The following is a 23,692-nucleotide window of genomic DNA, read 5'->3' on the forward strand; positions in this document are numbered from 1 at the left end:
AAAGATTTTATGCAATAATCCTATAGAGCAGTTTTAATTAAAAGTCTGAAGAATAAGAGATTAAAATAAAGTTATTTTTCTCTTAAAATGCTACTGGCTGATTCCTCTATTTTACGTCCCATTGTAATGGCGATATGGGCACTTGCCCTGCCTGCCACACCTTATTTACGCCACTTCATAGAACCTATGCCCGCTTCTGTTTGCTGCAGTAGTGAAAAAAATACGATGTGAAACTTTTCAGAAGCTTCTAAGTGGTTTCGAGTTCTTGCAGAAGGACGTCAAAAACCACCCAGAGGGCGCTCCCAGCGTAGAATGAAGAATGGCGGGAAATGGAATGTCCCGACCGGAGTGTTGTTCGCGCCGTGCTCTCGCGTCGAGCAGAGAAGTCTGACCGCTGCTTGTGTCATCTTAAGGAAGGCCATTGTGTTTTTCGATGTGTGTTTTCGCTCTATTCTGACTGCCACAATCAGAGCATTATTCTCTCGTCTGCTGCCATAACTGAGTCAACTCGCGGTAAGTGCCTCTCACTATTTTATAGCTTTATATATATATTTTTATTCTTTAAAATATGTCTTTTTTTATTTCTTGGATTCTCAGCCAGTTCAAGAGTTCTTTCGTTTTGTTTTCATTCAATATTGAGTGAATTTGTTATATTCTCCTTTTATTGTTGGATTTTTTTTCTATTTATTTTAAACTGAAAATTCTTTCTGAAAAATTCAAAGAAATATTATAATTACTGATTTAATTGGATCATAAATACTTTCTAGAGCATTATAAAACGAAGAAGAATATGTTACTTCATCGGTAATTAAAACCACAAGTTTAAATACATAAGGAAAGTTTTTTGCTGCTAGACAGGCAATTATTTCAGTTAACACAATCAGAATCTTTAATTCGAACTTTATTTATAGGAATTATGAATGTTCTGCTAGATGCTATTTTGCATGTAGCAAAAAAAAATAAAAAAAAAAAAATGTTGTTTTTAGAAAGAAAAAATATGAAAAAAAATTAATAGCTATTCTATTAGATTTATATTAGATTAATGAAATAGATTTATTCCATTTGTGCACCAATATTTTTCAAGTTTTCTGATTTTATTTATTATCACTTGCGTCAAAGAGCTTTTTCTCGTATGATATCTCGCTGCTTAACAAGCCACTATTCAAATGAAGTAAAATTTTAATGGAATAAAAAATGGAAATCAGTTACTAAGAATTTTCTAAAAGATATAGTATAAATATTAAACGATTGTGCTTTGAGCTCACAAAGATTGAAGAAGATTTATAATATAACGAAAATAATCACCCATACAATTATTTAAAAACAAAGTTTTAATTAAAAAACAACCAACGAGCTGATAAATGTTTTTGCAAATAATATTTAATTTAATTATATTATAGTTTTAAATCGTTATTTAAAGAGAAGTTTCTTAAAATTTATTTTTTGTTTTATTAATGAAGTTTTAACAACTTCAGTAATAAATAAATCAAGATGATGAGAGCTTCAAAAAGTTTTCCTATTCATTGTGAATGCTTGTTTATAAAAAAAGGAATGTGAAAATAAGTGATATAGGGATAATTGTTTGAAAATTATTACGATATAAATGTTCAGATAAAAATATTTTGTTCAAAAGAATGTAAAAAGCTGCAAAAAAACCTTGGTAAAATAAATATTGAAGACAAATATTCTTATATAAATGTTGAGAGAAAGTTCTATTCTTTATTGCATGTCTCCTAGTGTAATATTTCAGTGAAGTGAATGAAGTATTTTTTTCTATAAGTCAAATTTTATATTAATTTTTTTATTTGTCTCAAATATATAATTTCTTTACATGCAGTTCTTTACTATAAAAGTTTGTGAACTGTGCTATCAGTGAAATATCGTCATCAATGTTTTCCGTTCTAAAATTTTTACCATTATTTAACCATACATTATATGGTAAAAGTGATAATTCGGTAAAAAATAATTTATCTACGTATAAACGTAGCAATTGAAACATCCTCGCTAGTAAATAAATAAGACAAGTCTTAATATTTAAAATTTTGATATCCACTGTTTATTGTTTAATAAATATTTGCATATAAAATGACACATAAAATATACGCTGACATTTTAAAGCTTGAATTGACTTGAGGTCTGAAAGTTTTATTTTGCATAATTCTGCAAAGATAATTCATGCAATAGAGAGTAAATAAATTCATTATTTTGTGCGAGCTTCTCTTACACAAACTTTAATTCATATCATTCTTTATTGTGCCCCAAAAGAAAGGAATAAATATTTCTCTTCTAATAATAAAGATGAAAATGTTTGTGTAAGTGTTGCCGCTCTACAAGCTAGACCGTTTCACTTAGAAGTACTAAACTTGCCACATATATACTTTAAAATGGGCACCTTGGGGTAATTTTTATGAAATTTTAAATAAAATTTGAATTAATGAAAAATCAAGCTGAAATTTGGCGTTTTTGCGTTTTAAAAATATTATCATAAAAATAAATTTTACGTCATTTCAAAATTTAAAAAATTGTATTTTATATGATATCACTTTTATAGTCATACGAATTTTTCCTGATTTTTTCAATTTTTAGAAAATATTTTCCCCCTAATTTTCAACATCGTTACCCGGAAATTCAAAGCACTTTCATTGTTTCATCAAATATTTAATCGCGTGTTTTTCTTCCATTGTTGAAATCTGAAGAAGAGGAAGGATTTTGTTTAATATACAATATCTGCAGTTTACCAAGCAAGTAAAAGAAAGTTTATTCACAATATCGAGAAAATTAAAAAAAAAAAAGATGAAAATTGGATATTTTATATTTTAATATACTATGATATTATGAGACTATCTTCGTTAGAAAAGTTCAGGCTCACAAAAAAATCAAACTTAAATAAGTGAAATAGCATGGTGTTATTGTAAGACAATTCTTTGGAATTATGGAACTGAAGTTATATCTGAACGATTTATCTGAAATCGAATATAACCAGTATTCATGGCGAACCAGATTATCACCTGAGACCATTAGTAAATAATATGAACAGGAAATACGAAAAGAAGAAATTTCTTTGCTTCTCTTGTCCTCTTAATTAGCAGCATTCATTCCTTAATAATATTACGATATTTTGCTACCCTCAAAAATGATTGTCTGTTATACATATAAAAGCTCTAACCAACAGTTTTTAAAATAAAATTATATGTTTCGTACCCTTATATGTAAATAGCACTTTTTTAAACATGCAAGCATTTAATTTAGAATGGGTATTAAATGCAGTATATAGTACACTTCCGAGTATCCGGCCTAGTGTGGCGGAAGGGCAGACCTGATGATAAAAACGCCTGATAGGCCGGATTTGCATGAAATCATTTCTTTGCACACCAATACCAGAAGACAAAGTTTTTATACCAAACGTTTTACATAATACATATTTTCTCACTTCTTATTGAGCACTAAGCCCTCCATTTAACTCAAGACGAGTAGAATGTGAACTCGTCCCCAGTGAATCATCCTCGAACCCCAGTGAATCATAGAAGCAGTTACCAGTAACGTGTCGAGTTAAAATAGAAGACTCTGTACTGGTAGTTTATAAACTGCACTGAACGCTTCAAGAATTTATTAGAGAAAAAGTAAGTTAAGGGATATAAACTGCTCACATTTTAACATAAATTCTGTAGTGACCAACTTAAATGCAGGAAACATAAACAAAACGTTAAAGTAAATTGTAGGCCTCATTCTTAAGAAAATTGGCTCAAACTGATTTTATTTTTCACTAATAAATGATTGCACAGATACGAAAATGTAATTCTAAGATAAGAGTCAAATCTTAACAGTTTTTAATTTTTGAAAAAGTCCTTAATAAATGAATGCTTCTGCAACGCCTTGTTTACCTCATTTAATTGCGATAAAAGAAAACTAGGTCGGATAGTACGGTAGCCTAATAATCGCAAACTGGATACTCGGAAGTGTACTGTAATAGGATATGTATAAGAGTTGAATATAATCCTTGTAAAATTTAAATTGAAAAACGATGTATCAGTTAATTGCAGTATTGAAGATCAAAACAATAATAAAACAGCCTAATCTATCTAGTATTGAAGAGTTGAAGATACTTTTAAACTAAAAAAAATTTTAATTTTGAAAGAAAGAACTAAGAACAATTAAAAAAATTAATGCTGATTCAAATCTCAAAATGCAATAGATTATTGCTATTGTTCCAATTAAGACTGAATTATGCAGTCAAGAATCGCTTCCTAGGAGCAATTCCTAGGAGCATAGTTTTGTTAAAATCTGTAATTTGTAAAAAAAAATAAAATAACTCGGTTCTTTTAGTGGTTTAGTGAAAATAATTAAAACTGTGAAAGATTTTATAGAATAATATTCTAGGATAGGGATATAAAATACTTTCATAAACTTAAAATTGTTAAGCGAATTAATGAATATTAATTTTATAGATTTTCGGTAATTCGATAACTAACACTTAACTAAAGAGTTCAGTAAACTGTAATGAGATTTTTTGATGTGTTCACTAGAATAGCACTATGAATATTGCAATTACTTTTTTAGTTTGATGACTTGTAGAGAAATTCATTTTTAATTGTTTCTTTTCCATTTATAAAATGGGGCAGAAGGGGCCTGGAAACTGCCCTGTCGCATCGGGTTCGAAACTCGATTCCACAAAGAACTGCCGTGTAAGTGGGTCTGGTGCACGCCAAATCCATCGAGACCAAACATCCTCCTCTTCCTGGTGTGGCGAGGAAGCCTGGAAAGGGGAGTGATAGCGCAGGTGTTGTCCCCGTCATCTGAATGCCGCTCAAAATTATGTCGGTCTTAAAATAGCCCTAGTGTTGCTTTAAAAGGGGCAGTTAATATAACTTAACCAAACCATCTATAAAACGGGTAAATGATCTTAATTCTGAAAAAACAAATTAAATGTTTTGCGTCATTTTGAAGGGAATATAATAATACAGAGTAAAATATTATAGAAAATGTTTATACATAATGTGTACGTATTTTTGTGATTCCTCTAACTCTCTCTTGAACTCATCTGAAATGCTTCCAATTTCAGACCAGCTGAATGGATGTGGAATGGGGGATGTGATAATGATAACAACAACAATAAAACAGATGAATTCAAGCAAATATAGAGAAATAATAGTTGATAGTATGATGTAAATTTTTCTGTAGTTGATATAAAGACAATGAATAAATCCACTCCTCTGCAATTACTTTCTTATTAACAAGTTGTCATAATTATAAAAAAATAAATAGAATTTCGAACCATCTTAAAAGTTCCGAAATAAATAAAAAAATGATTTTTTTTTCTGCTACTTGAACTGGTACTTGTCATTAAGGAGAAAAAAAGACTTTAATTAGAAAAAGAAATCCAATTAATGAGGTCTTAAAAATATTAAAGAAAAGGTATTAAGTAATTTTCAAGTTAAAGAAGTTGTTGCGTGTCATTAACAGTAATTTATATTATTTTTCCATCGCTCAAATTTTCATCGAGATAATTTATTGTATATTCTAAATGTCATATAATTTAATAAGAAACTCTTCGTCGAGAATTCCCGAGAATTATTGAAAAGCATCAAGCGAAGTTCATTTAACATGGAAACAAAGGAAATTTAATAAAATAAGTACTTTTTTCTATTCAATGAAATGAAAGGTTAATTTTATTTTATACTAGTCGCCTCAGGCGACCAGCTGGTTTGCAGAGAATACTGGCTACATTTCAACTCAGGTAAATCATTTTTTATAACTGCGTGTTCACGATTCCGAAATTATCTGCCATTAAAAGTGTTTTTTTAACTGTCTTATTTCTGTTTGTCATGTACATGAACCTTTTAAATGAAAGCAGTTCCATAACATCATAGCGCTACTAGAAAAAGTAAATAGCCGGTTCATTTATCTTCTCAGTTTCATGGCATTGGAATGTCGCTGTTTTATTTCCCTTGTAAAGTAACCCCGACATTAAACAGAATTCTACTGCTTTATTTTTCAATAATGGAAAAAACTTATGTGATTAAATATTTGGTGAAATGATGAAAGTGATATGAATTTTAGGGTAATAAAGTAATCTATTTTTAGAAATCAGACAAAATGATTGACAATGACAGACAAATTTCAGCTTAATTTTTAATTATTGAAATTGTAATTAACATTTTAAACAAATCTCTCCGAGTTGCACATTTCCACCCTCCAAAGTTTATATGGCCAGATTTGGTAGTTCCAAGATAAACGGTCTGTCCTGTATGTAAAGAACCAACATACACACACCCACACACTATTTTTTTTAAAAAAAATTTGCTAATAATTATTTGTAATTATAGCTTTTATTTAGTAGTTAGTTTGAAAAAAAATAGCGTAGGATAGTAAAAAATGTCTTATGGTAGTAAGAAAACATTTTGAAGAAAAAAGAGATTGCTGATAAAAATGTCAAAGGGTGCATAATTTAAATATCTTAATAAATGACTTTTAATTTTTCAATTCCCACATTTGGTGAAATTGATTTGAGTCGTATTCTTTATTGGGCCAAATATTTGATCCAATAAAGGGGTCCAAACGGCCCAAAATTTGGGCCGTGCTCCTTTTTGCCAAAAATTTTGAATATTTCGAAAATAATATTTCCTTTTTTTCAGTAGAAAAAAATTCTAGACTTCTTAGTTATTACCAAATTATTTAAAAATTTATCCATGTAATTAGATTCTGTTCCTATTTTTATTCATTTTCAGCTATTTACAAACTTTTCTAAGTAATTTTGAATTACATGAAATATGAAAAAAAAATTATTCTGTTTTATGAAATCTTTATATGCGTGTAAAAATTGCATGATTTAAAATTCAAATTTTTCTCTATTTGTAGATTTTCACTGAAGAAATAATTCAAACGATTTATTTCTTCAAAATTATAAAAAATTAGAAATCTAAATTATTTTTAAAAAATATTATTAGTTTGATATTTCTGAAAAATGTGTTTATTCCAGCTGAATACCTCAACTTTATTATTCTGAATATTAGATTCGATCCTTCATTAATATTTATATTTATTTCGTTTTCATTGCACTTGATCTTTCGCGAGTCGCTAGATTGTGCAATTTACCGGATTCCCACCCATCGAAATGCCTCTTTGGAATTGCTAATTAATTTATTAAGAAAAATATTTTCAGAATCTGGGACATAAAAAAACTTTCCATTGATATGAATCCAGAGTATTTCCAACTTTGATATTTTGCATAGCATGCGATTTTGCTCCTCCCCCCCTCCCCCACTTTTAGAATGCATAATGAGTAGTCTATCCTAAGTAAATTCGTTTTGAATTTGGAACACATTAATTGATTCTGATATTCTAAATGTTACGTTTTTTTCTTCTTCATGAATCCATTTTTTTGAGTTTGCAAAACTCTTTCACAGGAAAAGTACTTTTTGGCCGCTCTTCAAATTTCAGCTCCTGGTTCTTTAGCATCCTTTAAACTTTGTTTTTGAATTGTATAAATATGGATAGAATGATATTATGATTATTTGTTGGAATAAAAAATCTGAACAGTCGTTAATGTAGTATTGATGGCTGTAATAGAAAATATGCTTACTTAAAAAGCTAGATAATTTTGATGAAATTTCTAATTATATTTGTATTTTCCGAAAATATATGTCTTCAAGTTGAAGGCAATATTGTCCGACATCATTTATTCGAATGAGCGAAAAAGTGGAATGAATCAATAGTATTCACAATTTTAACGTCATTACACAATACTTCTTTGCTCCAATAAGAACTCAATTTATGCCTTTTACTAACCGTTTGAAAAGGCTTATAATTACGAACATGGCACTGCTTTTAAAAGGATGGCACAAGTTCTGAATCAATTTAACGAATTTGGCTTTAATATTTATTGCACATATGAAAAATAAAGCCAACTGTTGATCATAGATTTTAGAATGAAGTCTCATAATAAAATTAAGATATTCTTTTCATAGTTGATAAGCTACGTCTTAATCGAATCGTTGATGAATTCTGGATTTAATTTGGTTTTATCATTTCTTTGTATAAAATGTATTGCTGGAATTGTTATCATTGGTTAGTTATATTATTTTGTGTTTGAGTCATTATTTGAAATTATTATTTTTGTTGTTTTTTTATTTATTTTGAATTATTTATTTTTTGATTAAATTTATTTATTTATTATTTTATTGAATTTTCTTTCTTAAAAAGCTATAAATATTGATAGTCCTTAAGTGAAAAATTCAAAATTAGATGTTTCTGTTTTACTATAAAACTGCTTTCATTATTTCTGTAACAAACTTTATCATCCATATTGTTTAATACCTTTGATTATCCATTTTATTGCAAATCTCATTACAGCACTTAATTATTAAGAGATAAAGAATCTGTTCCAATTGATATTTTGTAGTTCTTTTGGAAAGGAATATTTCTAGGCAGGGAATCATGTTTAAAAATTAAAACAATATCTGTGAAATAGAAAAATTTTCCGTGGTCGTTTGAAGTTTTTGTTGTTGAGGGTTTTTTTTTTGTGAAGAATTTTGGTAATTACAAAGAAATTATCTTTGCATTACAGATTTATCTTCGTGTTGTAATATTATATTTAACAAAAAAAAAACACTATTCTTACCAAGCCTAAAGATTGAGACTTATCAAAATGAATGTGTTTTCCTTATTGGAAAGTAATATTTTGTGACAAAATTTTTTTCTCAACATTCAAGCAAAAAAAAAAAAAAACTTCTTTGTGCGAATTAAAGAAATTAATCTTGAACATCGGTTTCTGCCTCTTTTGTTGTTGTTTTTGTCTTTTTTTTGACACGCTTATTTTTAAAACTGAGCCATCATTCTTTTTTTAGCCCACTTAACTAATCATCTTCTATTTCAAAATCCACCTAATGACCTCGAGATCACTGTAAAGATACCCAAGGTCACTATAAAGACAACAGTAGCCTCTGTCATTAGTGAATATTGCTCATTGAAAAAACAAAACATAATGGATGCTGATATGGTTTTTCATTCGTGATATTAACATACTAGTTAAGTCCTTTCTTACTATTCGCAGATATAAACAATGTCATCTCTGTGGTTTATTTTCACGATATCCTTGAGCCTCGAAACGATTCATAACTCATTTCGACAAATCTCATGCTATTAATTCTTATTTACGGAGTTGGAAAAATTCATTTAACGTATTTCATTCAACGTAACGTTCATGAACGTATTTCTTAAGTATAACTGTTTATGCTATATTTTTACAGATTTGATTCTGATCCTTAAGGAATCTAGTCAGTACCTATATAACTGCAATCGAACGTTTATTTTGAATATTTACCCCATTGGTATTTGTGATAATAATTGGACAAACCCGACGAACAAATCAGACAAACCCTTTAACCAAAACATCTCTAGCAGTTATAATGATTGATTTTTCCAGTTAGAGGATATTTTTAATGAAATTTAGTGTGTTTTGACGAGGATAGCTCGTATTTGCTTCCATCTGTAAATAAAACAAGTAATATATATAAAAAAAAATTTTAAGTCAATTCCTACTTATTTTTTATATTATTTGTATATATCTTATATTATTTATGATTGGGTGTCGCGTGAGTAATCTCAGAGCTTGGCGACTTTGGCGACAAATAGAAATTGCTAGACAAATTTATTTAATTAATTAATATTTGAAAAAAACTGTATTAACATCAAGCGTCATCGACTACAAGTTTAAAAAAATGTATTTGAACTTGAATATGTGAACAATATATTCAAGTATTCAAGAAATTGAAAATGTGAACAATATATATATATATATATATATATATATATATATATATATATATATATATATATATAACATATACACACAGAGTGTGAACTAATAGTAGGAATTGAAAAAAAAAAATATGCATAAATTGTCATAGATATGATTGGATTTTGGTCTCGATCCAGAAATAAATGCCTTTTCCCCATTTACACTTATTTCCTTTAATTAAGTTTCGTTAATTGATTTTTATGGGAACTGAAATCGATTATTATGGAACTGAAAGATTTATTATAAAAATTCCGGCATGCACCAGCTAGGATATATTCAAAGTAGATGCCCTGCAATTTGTGAGAGATGTTACAAATATATTTAGTTAATGTTTAGCCATACTATAGTAAATTTTACCTCAGATATTATAATTTTAAATCGTGAGCAAATAAGGAGAACCGTACTCTTTTCTATTCAAATGTTGCCCCCCATACGATCAAAAGAACTTTGGGCCTTAGGGTGTTTTTACTTTCATCGAGCTCGTGAACATGGCGGATCTTCGATAAAATCAGCTTCCGGACCAAGGACTTCTAACAAGATGATAATGAGATTATCGTAGAAAATGAATGAGCGATTTAATTTCTTTATTCATTTTTAGCATCGCAAGGTTTTACGTGTTTCACCTTGGAGCGTTAGGAAGTATTTTTAACTTTGTTAATGTGTTCGATATTTCATATTCATGGCCAAACAAATGGATTAGACTTAAAGTTGTCAATATGTATGTATATATATCTATATATATAATATAGTATAATATAATGATGTTTTAAACTCTAATTTAAATCCAAATTAATTACCAAGGTATTATCTTTAGCACATTCCCCCTGCTTCACTACGACAACGACTACCTATGACTAACCGCACCCTTTTACACCACTTGTCTTCAGAATTTTCTAGAGAATTCGTCCAACCTCATGTTGTCACAGGCTGAAAGCGTTTGGAGTTGTGAGGCCTTGTATTTCGAAAGTCGTGATCTAGGACGGACTTCATTCATACATTTCATTCACTCATCTTCAGATCGCAATTTTGGTCTGAATCAGAGAACCATCACCTTTAATCTAGTACCCCCAGTGGTATTGCCTCTACTTGGAGGACTTGGTGGCTACGACGGCTTTATAATGGCACCACCCACCATATACACAGAGGTCTTCGACAGGCGGGGTTTGAACTCACAACCCAGGGATCCGAATCCAATGCCCCACCAGGCTATCCTGGCCCTTGTTGCGGCTTGAATAATAAAATTGCCCTTTCACAGTAAGAAATAAAAGACGACATGGAAAAATAAACAATCGATTAAAGTCTTTGATTTTAAACTAATATAATATAGTAAAACATCTAAAGTGACCTAAAGCAATTTTATCGAAACAAAATGGAAAAGTACTTCCCAAAAATTTGTCTAAAAATACTGGAAGACATGTATTTCTGAATGTATAAATTGTTTTTTTAAAAATTTGATCGTTTTTTTTTTCTTATTTTATTTATGCAGTTAACGTTCGATAATAAGTAATCATAATTTCAAAATGTAATCCTACGCATATTGTTTTGAATAAGAGAAATTATCGAAAGAAAACAAGTCCGGTTTTCAACTATCATTAAAGAAAACTATTACATCTGCATCTCGGTCTCGAAAGACCACACGCGTTCGTTTACCTAGTCGAGACAATACAAACAGCAGCTCGTTACTCTAACTGTGTCCCGATGAAGGGAAATAAATATAATAATTCCTCTTTATACACAGAACTCTTTTCTCTCCGCCTTTGCCGGGCGCACTCCATTTCAATAATGCTCTAAATTTAGAGTCCCTTCAGCGAAGGTAAACAATTCCTTTCTTTTAGAAAGGGATTCGAATATGAGCCGTCATTTTTTTTTCCAGAATCGAAGGCGTTTTGTTTATTTTGCTGTCGTTACTTCTCCACCAAAGGGAGCGGATTTATTCAGGTACTATATATACCTTAACCTGTCTTCGTGAAGCTGACAAAAATGAAAATCCATTGAAGCGAGGAGAGAGCACAGGATAATGTATGAAAACTCCCATGAAACAAGGAAAAATTCCTTATCAAAATTATATTATATTTTAAGACATTTTGGAACTTTCAAGATTGTTATCGATCATTTAGTGTTTGCATGCTTCAGTGATATGGTTTTCAATGCTGAGGATTTGAATTTGGAAGATTTGGATTTGTTTTTATTTTAATAATAAAGAACATTTTTTCCTTAATACGAATATTAATCCCTGCTGGTATTACAAAAAATATTCCACAGTTTTAGATGTAGTTTTTTTTTTTTTTTTTTGTAAAGCATTGTAGTTCTCTTGTAGATTTATAATGTAAAATGGGATTTTAATTTTTATTGGAATACAGTAATATTTTAATACTTATTAAGATGCTATTAATTGGTGCTTGTCCATAAACTAATTTGTTTGCTGCTAATGTCTAGAAAGCTTTATTAGCTCTTTTTTAACAACAATTTCCCCTTTGAAGTTATTCGAACATTTTTAGAAGTTAACATAATTGTCTTGAGTTGTGATAATCCAATTAAAATCTACGCAAGAACTTTAGTCCGAAAACTTCTCCAACTATAAAGTAAAGTATTTTTTTGCTTGCAGAAGGAGATTTAACATGGGTCAAGTCCACATACTAAATAAATTTACTTTGAAATCGAACCTCAAACATGCAAATCCTGAAATCATCATGTCCTTATGTCTATAACATAGATTCCTTCTTTACAAGAGCCTTATCAATTGCGGTGACTTTCATGACATGACTCAGCAAACACATCTGCTTCGTTTTCTCATATTAGAGTTCCTAGAACCTAATAATAGCCCTCGCTTTAAGGTTTATATATCGCTTTGCTCACCTTTATTATTAATTCACTGAGAAGGAAGAGAGGGCGTAAATAATCCCTCTGATATAAATAAGAATCACATATGGAAGGGGAGAAATAACAAATTATTACATAAAGTAAGCTGAGAAACCCTCAGGGCGATTAAAGTCTTTCTACTCAGTGATCGTTTCATGCCTTCGTTAATGTATAATCTTTATAAAGTTAATAATATATCTAAGATATTTTATTTTGATCCATATTTTCACAAAGGAAAAAATGTTTTGACACAGGATAATCTGTTATGTTTAATATTTGTCTGATATTTAGTAGTATACATTGCCTTTGGCAGAAGCATAAAAAAAAATGAAATTGATAAATGAGCTACATAGGGTGCGTGTTCTGGATGTGTGTGGATTATAAGATAATGGTTAATGTTAATACTATGCCGCCCGGGGACACTAAGTTGGTGTCCCATGAGAATTATATGATTAAATGATCTGAACCCTTTCTGCCGGTTCGAAACAAAAGATTCCCAAATTGACATTGTGTGAACTTGGGGTACGAATAGTAAAAGTTCTACATGACTTTTCTGAAAGATTCATTCTACTTGTCAGATTTTAAGGAAAAACATTTTGAGATTTTCCTTATATAGAGACAACAATAATTTAGGGAAGATAGATTTTTATTTTACTGAATAGTGATGAATGACTTGACATCAACCTCTTTTCCGAGTTTACCAGAGTGCCCTTGAAGCCAGGAGATACGATATGCAGCAGAAATTAACCAAATATTTAATTTGAGATTAAAAAGTCTACGCAAAAGATCTTATGATCATTTTTCAAATAGAACTGATTATTTTCTGCTGCTATATTATGCATCGAACATCTGTAAATGTAATTATGAGTGTTTAGTTTTATTTCACAAAAAATATATTTGATTTGATAAGAAATATTTCCTCACGTGGATTGTATTTCTTTGAGTAATTACATTATTTCTTTTTGTTTCTTTCTGGGCAATATTCCATACTCTTTTATAGAGCTGCTCTCATTAAATATCGTATTTCTGATATTTTTTAGCTTTATGATGTGAATATTTATGAATACAGATAAATGTCGAAAAATTTTATCAACGGTAAGAATTTATCTTAATCACGAACGGTACGAAGCTAACAAAGCATTGTCAAATGCTGTGAGTATAATATTCAAAACAAATAAAAATATATAGTTTGAAACAAGATTTAATTAAAATCCTTTCTTTTACATGAAATGCTCGGCAATTAAAAAATAAATTTTGGAAGTTAATATAATTTTTCTTAAGTAAAGTTAAGGAGCAATAACTTTTTGATAATTATTCCCACGATATTTGATAATTGCTTTAAATCACCAATTGCAAAAATTTAAAAGAAACTATTTCCTCTTTAATTTTTATACTTTTTCTTTCTTTCTTTTTTTTTTACTTTTATTGTTCCATTAAAAATGGAAGGAATTAATGAAAGCAATTTGAGATTGGAAATTGCTGATCTAAAAGAATTAATTTTAAAAATAGAAAATAAAAATCTTTATATTGAATATTCTACAGTTGTGTTATTTTATCAATTTTGTTTTAATCAATTTTTCAATTTTTTTGAGAACCTCTATTTTATAATTTAAAGCTACAGATTACTTGAAATATAATATCAGTTTGGTTTTCCATGCTTTAAAATCTAGGAAGAAGAAACACTGGTTTTTTGTTTTATATGTTATGAAAATCCAAAGAATTACAAAATTGGAAACGTTGGAGCTCAGTTTTTCTCAGATCGCGTTTGATTCTTTGGGAGAGTATGATAAAAAATAAATTAAATTTAGGCTTCCAATTTATCGGATATCTTTTTCCATTTTAAATGTTGCGAAGCTTTTACATTGTAATGCTTAGATGGAAATGAATGCTTTTATTTTTCGAAACCGATCTCATTTAAAAAACCGAAAGTAAAATTTGGAAATATATTTTTTTCTTATCCTTTTTACATTCGTATAGTAAACACAAAATTAATTCAAAAAGGGATTTGTCACTTCTACTATTTTCTTGGCAATGGAAGGATTTTCCTCTCGTTGAAATATGAGCAACCAACTTAAAACCTATCATTGATAAAATAATCTTACTCAGACAGACAAAATTGTATTTAATATCAAACTTTCAAAAATAACATATAAAGTCTTTTACATAAATATTAGTTATTTTTATATAATGGCTAAAACCTTAAGTGCAATTAGATCCTTTTTTTTTACTTTTTCATATATGAAGTAGAAAAGTATATTGTTATTGACAAAAAATTCCAGTTCGATATTTTGACAAATCACCTCGTTTTTGATCTCCCTGAATTCGAAAAATACATTTTTAGAAAATGTTTGTCTGTGACAAAGATAATTAAAAAATGTTTTTAGCTAGACGGATGAAATTTGGTTGAAATTTTAGATTTCTGTCAAAGTTTGAGCAAAATTCGTTCAGAAGAAATCTGTCCGGCTATTCGAATGTAAGTTAACACGATAACTATAGAATGAAGTGATCTAGATGGATGAAATTCGGTGCACAGATTTTACATCTATAGGTAGATAATTCAAAAACACGATATATTAAATATATCAAATCTGGTATGTAATTTTGTGACTGCAATTGTAGTTGTGAGTCAAATTTTAGTTTCAAATGTTTAAGAAGAAACGAGTCTAAAACACAAATCCACCATCGGTTGGTTACTTTTATAATAGCAGAAGATATTTCTCAAGTAGCGAGATTTTGATAAACTTCTACGTTTTAGAGTTTCTTGAATTAGTTATAATTGGGGAAAAAAGTCTTGTTTGTTTCAGAGATTTAAATAATTTGAAAAAGCAAATCGTTAGTGAATGAAATGTGTTAATCTATTATTTTTAAAGCTGTAGATCTGTAAAAATTTGGTAAAGGTTGTATTTTTGGAAAGACCGTCTGTCAGTGTGAAAAAAGAATACGATAATCTGAAATCGTAGCCAACTATTTGGATAAAACTTGACAAGTAGTCATTATGCGAAAAATGTAGCTATGTATAAAATTTTTAAAAAAATTACTTTTTTTTGTTTATCTCATACAATATTTAATTACTCTCACTGACAAAATTTATAATTTACAAGCGTAAATTATAAATGACACCTCTTTGTGGAAATATACGAGATAGTTGATGAAAGGGCACTCCCGCTTTTTTTAAGACTTAAAGTGAAAAAGAATCTATCACTTTGCAGTTTTTAAAGGACTCATGATCAAAATTGTATGATCATAAAAAACGGATTTTTTTACGGATTTCTTAAATAGTTTTTTTTTGTGCGTTTTTTAAATCAAACGAATTTTGTAAAAGCTAAATTCTTTTCTTACTAATAAATAAAATTGTTTAAAGTTTAGATTTATTTTTCATCTGTTGAAAAAGTACAGCTTTTAATTGAATTTGAATATATCTTTCTTAAAAAAATCATTCATAGTCTGTATCCTTCCCGGAGGTCTTTTTTAATTGCATTGTTTGAATGTTTCAAAACTCCCACGAAAAGATTGTGTTTTTGATATAAAAATATTCTATAATGTTGAAAATATTTTCTCTACAAATAACATTTACACAGAACGTTTGAGTGCGCCTACTTTCCCTTTAATTAAAATACTTGAGTGAAAATCCGAGAAGCAAATGGCATTTATTTTTATTTTAGAATGGGAAAACACCTACTCAGAATATCGCAAGTAAAAGCTCGGGAGACGTATTAAAGTCGTTATTAGTTGGTAGAAGAATGGGGAATGGCGGAGGTTTGCTTTTGTTACTTAAATGTGGGAGGATTCAGAGAGTGGTTTCGTTCCAGGATGGATAGAATGCAAAGTGGGGAATTACAGCAATGAATATTGCGAGGATAAAGTTCATCGTATGTCCGTATAAATTGGAAAATGCACCGATACATTATCAAAGGAATGAAATTAAGTAAAAGTTAAAAGTCGTGGAGGCTTAAGTAACTATTTTTCGGAAAACATTATTGAAATGGAAGATCTTTCAAACTACAAACTTAAAAGTATGGGATTGAAGGCTGTTTTCGCTTTGAAAGCTCTCAATGATTTTCATCTAAAAGAATGGAACTTAAATATTTAGTTTAAAAATAAATAAATAAATCTTTTTATCTCTGAATTTTAAGAAAATATAACATGGTTTATCTGATTTTGAACGGAGCGTGAAAAGCAGAAAGAAAATGGGTTCGGTCTCTTAGAAGATTAAAATTATACAATTTATATATTTAATATTATAATGTATATTTATTTAGTTAATTGTAAGAAGTCATGGAAATTTTCAGAATTTAGAAAACGATATGCTTCTATGCAACGGAAGACAAGAAACACAGAAATATTTTACCATAATTGGAAGATGTTTCTGCACAAATAATGGATAAAACTTAATAGTGAAGATAATGTTGCATATTAATGCAATATTTAAAAATAAAAAGTAGTAATCTTTTCATCTTCGCTGTAAAAATATTTTATTAATCTTACATCAGCAAAATCGAATGATAGTGTTTAATTGTTGTCAATGGTAAATATTTATGAAAATGAATAATTTTTACTCTTAAAGGTAATATTTATTGTAATAAAAGCGATACAAAAATAAGATTTTTTAAAATACTACTGTAGTGCTGAAACTACATGTAAACAATTTTATAACGCTCATCGACATTTCTGTTTTTACTGATGATTCAAAGAGCAGTCTCTATCTATGTTTTGTTCGTGGTATAGATGTAATAAATCGTGTTATTGGACTAATAATTCTAGAGTTTTTTTAGATGGTAGGAGTAGCAGAATATGATGATTATGTTCTAATTTAAGTGTTGACTTTGAACTTCAAGCGAGTTACTGAAATTGAATTGTAGAGCTCATTGAAAACTGATCGTATTGAAGTATACAGAAAAATATTTTTTTGCGAAATTTGAAGGTTTCTTATAAGTTATTATTAACCATCAAATCTGTGAAATATGTAGGGAATATACAGGAACTTGACAATATATAGTGGAATGATGTCGCTATTTTCCGAGTCAGATAGAGATTCAGTATGTGTAAAGCCATGCGCTTCCCACCAACATCAAGGCCGCCGTGGCCTGGTAGTAAGGTTTCAAGTTCGAGACCCGATTCCACAGAAGAACCGTCGTGTATGGTGCACGCCAAACGTTCTCCCATTGGTATAATGTAGAAGTTTGAAGAGGGGAGTGCCAGCTCCGGTATCGTCCTCGTCATCTCACCGTGGTTCAAAATTACGAAGACCGTTCCAACATAGTACTAGTTTTGTTTTAAAACTTGCCGTTAATATAAATAAACTAAACTAAACTGAATACCACCGAGATCAAAATTTGAAGTAAAAAGATCAACATCCTACATTATATGTCAAGCAGATTGATCGAGACATGTTACATTCTGTATTCAATTATATTATTTTGAAAATGAAGATGTAAAATATATGCATAGAAAGGTTTCTAAGAACTGTATTATAAAATGAAAGAAGCAAAGTTTTTAAAAAAAAGGTTAAAAAAAGCTAATTGCAAATATGTAAAAATTTAATAATTATAAAAAAAGAGATTGTAGCAACTTAAAATTTATTTCTATTTTCATATTTTTAGTTAAATTTTAGTCAATCGTTTAAGGCATTAATTAATGTAGTTTTTAAGCCTACTTTATCCAACTATTACTATCCAAATTCAGCTTACATCCTATTTTGTCTCTAGCTGCGAATAGGTGAACATTTTTCCTCTTTATATATATCGAGGAATCATATGTATTCGTAATGATATAGAATTTGAAAAAGTAATTTATTTGAAATTTATTTTTGAATAACGATACTTTAATTATAATCATTTTATGTGTAAATTTCAAAGTTTCGAACAGTAATTTTTTTTAAATCTGCGTTTTTTTAAAGAGCATAAATTTATAATATTTTTCAATTTGGAAAGTGATAGAAATTATCCAGAGAAAATTTTCAACATTCTATCTGATTCCATAGTATCAAACTAAATCTGCCTATGGAAGCCGTACAATGCTTCCATATGGCACTTAAAATTTTTTTTCGATTCAGGTACGAAAAAGTAACCCAAATTAAGATATTTAAATTGGTGCACAACCCTTCTGCTGTCCTCAGCGCGACAGAACCTTTTAGTTTAAAAGAAAATGAAAAGCAAATTAAAAAGGCCCTAACATAAACTGCTCACTCCATCGAATGTTGATCCATTAGTCTTAGTTAATCTTCTTGTCTTACTTTATTTTTCGTGTCGGATTCGAAAGAATTAAGCAGGAGGAAAATCCAATTATGTCGAAAGGCTGTTGTCTCGTGACAAACATAATTTCTTTTCAAAACTGCACCGCCATTTTGTTTGAAAGCTTCTTCACTTCAGTTAAATGCGCCCTTTGGAATTGTCGCGGAGAAAACGTAAGAAAAGAATAGTTCCGTCACAATGTTGAACGGCTCTTTAGAAAATCACATTAGAATTTTTAGAATGTCTTTAGAATATTTTTAGGGACTTGGCTTTTATAAAGTATATTTCAGAATGACTTTAAGATAAGAATAAGATAAGTTAATTATGTTAAAAGTGAGTATAAAAATACGCGTTTAAAATTGTTCGAATTAGCTTATGATGCTTTTTTAGCATACATTTTAAATAAAATTCCAATTTCTGAACTAATATTATTGTAGTTTGCAACATCTCTAATATACTAGTTAAATGAAGTATTTGATTTTTCACACCTTTATTCTACAAATATCATATGTATTCACATTCACTTTTATTTACTTGGAAACGAAACTAATAGGATTCATCTTGTCTTAGGTTGCATCTAATGTCTCATTCAGAAACATATATCTGTTATTAATCAATGTTCATTCATGTCCATAAATAAAGGATAATGCAAGTTCAGAAAAAGAAAGAGTCAGAAGCAAAACAAATGTGACTTATTTGTAAAGCTTATTTATTAAACAAAAGATAAAGAGCAAAAAAGATGCTGTATGTTTGATATCATTAATAAAAATTGCGATGTTTTGGTCCTTGCAGCAAATTACAAAACAGAAAACCTGTTTACAAAAACCAATATTACATGGTTGGTATGATGGTTAATACATAGTATGTCTCCCAGATGATGCAATGCAGTCCGTACAACGCCTAGGCATGCTGAGTATCAAATTATCGATCTGATCTTGGGGAATATTACACCACTCATCAAGAAATGCTCTCCGAAGTTCCGGTAGATATATAGGAGGTGGTTGACGGGCTGTAACTTGTCGGCCAAGCATATCCCACACATGCTGTACTGGATTCAAGACCGGTGAGAATTGGCCTGCCAGTCCATACGGGTAATATCCTCCGATGGAAGACATTCGTTTAAGATGTTTGCACAGTGAGGATGGGTGTTGTCATTCATAAACACGAATTATGCGCCCATGGTGCCCTGAAACAAACGTACATATTGTTCCAGAATGACGTACCGATAGATTTGGCCTGTCATGGTTCGAATTTGAACATGCAGGTCAGTTCTGGAACTCAGAATAATTCCGCCCCAAACGAGCAATCCTGCACCACCGTAACGGTGTCGTTCAATGATGTTCTCTTGGTGGTACCGGGTACCTGGCGCTCTCCATATGAATGTCCGGCGAGAAATAGACTGCAAGCTGGACTCGTCGAAAAACATCACACAAGCCCACTGTTGCGGTGTCCACAATGCATGCTGTTTACTCCAGGCTAACCACGGGCGACAGTGAGTTGCAGTAAGTGGAACACATGTGACAGGCCTACGAGCATATAGACCAATCTGCCGTAAGCATCTGTACACGGTCTGACTTGAAACTGTCGTGCCAGTGGCTGAGGAGAGCTGACGAGACAGGTCTCATGCTGTGCTCCGTCTGTTTATTTTGGCAGTAATTGCCAAATACCGGTCCTCATTTGGCGTTGTAACTCGGGGGCGACCTGTGCTGTAACGTCTACTCACATTACCATCATCTTGGAATCTTTGCCTGGAGATGACACTCTGGGCGATTCCAAGTTCCTCGGATACTTCCAGCTGGTTACGCCCACATTCCAGACGGCCGATAATTCTACCACTTAAAAAATCATCAAAATGCGTCCTTTGTGTCATAATTATGCGGTTATAGCAGTGAAAGGCTTATAAAGCGCTTGCGAACAATTTTACTTCTTTGCCTGTATTCCTTATACATCACATCACTCTCTTACACTCTCGTCATTGTGACGTACTATCGGTGTCATCTGGTGGCTTCTTGCAATTTGCATGATTTTTGAAGATGTATGTAGTCATTTTACGGGTGATGTATATATTTTAGAATTCGATTTCCGCGTGACTCTAAATTATCCTTAATTTATGGACATGAGTGTAAAAAGCCATTAAGGTTTAATTCGAGGAATCAAATTATTAACTAGGAATTAAAAATCGAGATAAAATGAATGATTCGTATTTTTGCTAAATTTATTAATTTATGGCATTTAAATAATGAAGGATTCAATTTTATTACCGCGAAAAACGGTTCTTAAAATCGAAAAATGAGATTTAGAAAAAATCTTTGCTTTAGTAACGATAACTTATATACATCGCTTTTATGAATGTATCAGTAGCATTTTAAAAAGATAAAGGTATAGGTGGTTACAGATATCTGGTGTTCAAGAATTCTTGAACTGATAATGAGATCAAGTTAAAAAAATGCATTGATAGCTGGAGCTTTTTGAAATGTCATGTTGTATTAGAGAGTCTGATATATTAGAGTTTTTAAATTTATTCAGCTATATATTCTCGATGGCAATATATTATACTTTTATTAATTTTCAGTTATTTGATTGATAAGTTATGATTATGTTACCGTTAAAGCTCGAAAACTTTTAATGTGTAGATCACCTAGCTAATCTGCAGATTAACTGTTTTACTCCGTTAAACTACACCTCTTTCCAGAGCAAGGTTTTAAAAAATGTAACTCCAAGTTTAAATGTACAACAAATAGGTGTGCTTGCCGCAAAAATCAATTACTATGGGATTTAAAGTGTCACCAATTTTTAGATTGCATTAATAAGTAAGCGCAATTTTATCACGTCCTCAAATTTATTTCCTTAATTGTAATAATATGTTAAACAGTTTGTTTCTTTGTATTGTAGTTTCTCAACTGATTGATGGTTGTTTCTTTCAACGTAAATCAACGCTGTTGTTTGCTCGATTGTATTAGCGTGATTACTTAGATGCCGAAAAATAAATAAATAACATTATGTCAATTTACATAATTTTAATAATATTTTAAACCGTTTGATTCTTTTTATCGAAGTTTTTCAATTCATTGATGTTTGATTCTGTCAACTAAAGTGTTGATTATTTGACTGTCATAACTTGATTCTTTAGATATCAAAAAATAAAGGAGCATTTAATTTAAGCGTACAGAAACGTTGATGTTGTTCATTATTTTCCCTTTCACGAACGCCCAGCAGCTAATGCGCAGATTAACGAGTGGCTAATAGGTAATTTGTAATTGTCTAGGTAATTCGTAGATTACCTAGGTAATTTGAGAAATGAAACAATTTTCCACACTTTAATGCATAGTTAACGTGCAGATTAACTGATTTCTGCACTGCAGTCTAACAATTGCATGAAAATGACACTACATGGTAGAGCATTCAAGGCAGAAAAAATTCCATGATTTTGTTATAATTATAATTAAGATAAAATAATCCTATGTATATTTATGGCGTACTATCAAAAGTGTTTTTAGAAACAACTTTTTCACAGGAATGAGCGCCATTGTTTTAAAAAAATTCTATAGTCCATCTTCCACTGGTCACAAAACAAACATTGATCCAGAGGGCCCAATGTATAAAAAAGAAAGAAAGGAAACTCTCTTGAGAAAACACCACTCAAGAAACTGGTGATTCGGTTTGGATGAAGAAAATAAACAAAAACCTGCCCATCTCACCTTTTTCCCTCCGGGTATCGGCCTTCTCCGATAAATAGAGTTTCCAACTTTCAGCTCGCCCCGGGCCTGCATCGGAAGATTTCTTCCTCATCAAAATCTCCCCGTTTCATTCCTTTTGCGATCGAATGACAGCATAAATTGTCAATCATGTTCCGGCAGTGCTGAACAGAAATCCTGGCTTAGTTCTCGATTGCTTTTTTTACTTACGAAATGTAAAGAAAGTATTGTAACAGTAAAAAAACTCGTACTCGAAATTTTGATGAGTCTCTACGATTTAGAACTCCCTGAGTTCGAAAAACACATTTCTGGCATAATGTCCGTATGTGGCACATGTCTGGCATAATGTGACAAAGATAATTCAGAAACGCTTTGAATTAGACTGATGAATTTTGGACTCCAGATTTGTAGATTCTATCAAATTTTGTGCAAAATTTATTCAGAGGAAGTCTATCAGTGTGTTTGTTCAACAGCAGATCGTAACTGATCAGTTGTGATTCTTCGCACATGAAGCGTTATGGAGTTCTTTAATTCATTCAACGTCGCAACAAGATACCGTCATTATTACAGCCGGAAACATCGACATAAAACATGACAACGATTGTAAACGTTTCTTACCCTAACCTGTTTTGCATAAAGCTTCCTCTTAATCGCAAGCTCCCAAATCCCGACATTTTTTTCCTAGAACCGACAGATTTTTTCTGTTTTGCATTTTATTGCTCATAATTTTTGTTGTGGATTGTTAATATTGTTTCTGTATTCCGATTTGGTCATTTATTGTGTTAATATTAATGTTTTTCCCGGAAAAGCGCCCTCTAGTGGAAATTGTGGAACCAATTTTTTTTTCCCCAAAATTCCATGAGAGCATCTCGTGTATAGTCTATATACCAAATTTCGTTGTAATCCGTTTGCGCTGTATCATGCTGTTTATGGCGGAAGTTTAATTATAACCACCCTGCATATCAAATTGACGCCGACTAAGAAGAATTCAGATGTAGAACTTCCCAAAATGCATTTCATATATTGATGAAATTTTAGCAAACAAATGAATTCGATGGATGGATTAGAACCTTAACCTGTTTCGATTTTTTTGCTATTTAATGAAAAGATAC

At 30.5% G+C, this 23,692-nt stretch overlaps 1 protein-coding gene across 2 annotated transcripts in view; it reads left to right on the plus strand.

Moving 5' to 3' along the window:
* Positions 1 to 371: 371 nt before the first annotated feature.
* Positions 372 to 23,692, plus strand: part of LOC129983791 (adenylate cyclase type 2-like) — a 355,856-nt gene continuing 332,535 nt past the window's right edge. For both annotated transcript variants that reach the window (XM_056093421.1, XM_056093420.1), the window contains exon 1: positions 372 to 513. The gene's annotated coding sequence lies outside the window, so the exon portion shown is untranslated. The remainder of the gene's footprint in view (positions 514 to 23,692) is intronic.

The sequence above is a fragment of the Argiope bruennichi genome, chromosome 9 (genome assembly GCF_947563725.1).
Source record: "Argiope bruennichi chromosome 9, qqArgBrue1.1, whole genome shotgun sequence".
NCBI lineage: Eukaryota > Metazoa > Arthropoda > Arachnida > Araneae > Araneidae > Argiope > Argiope bruennichi.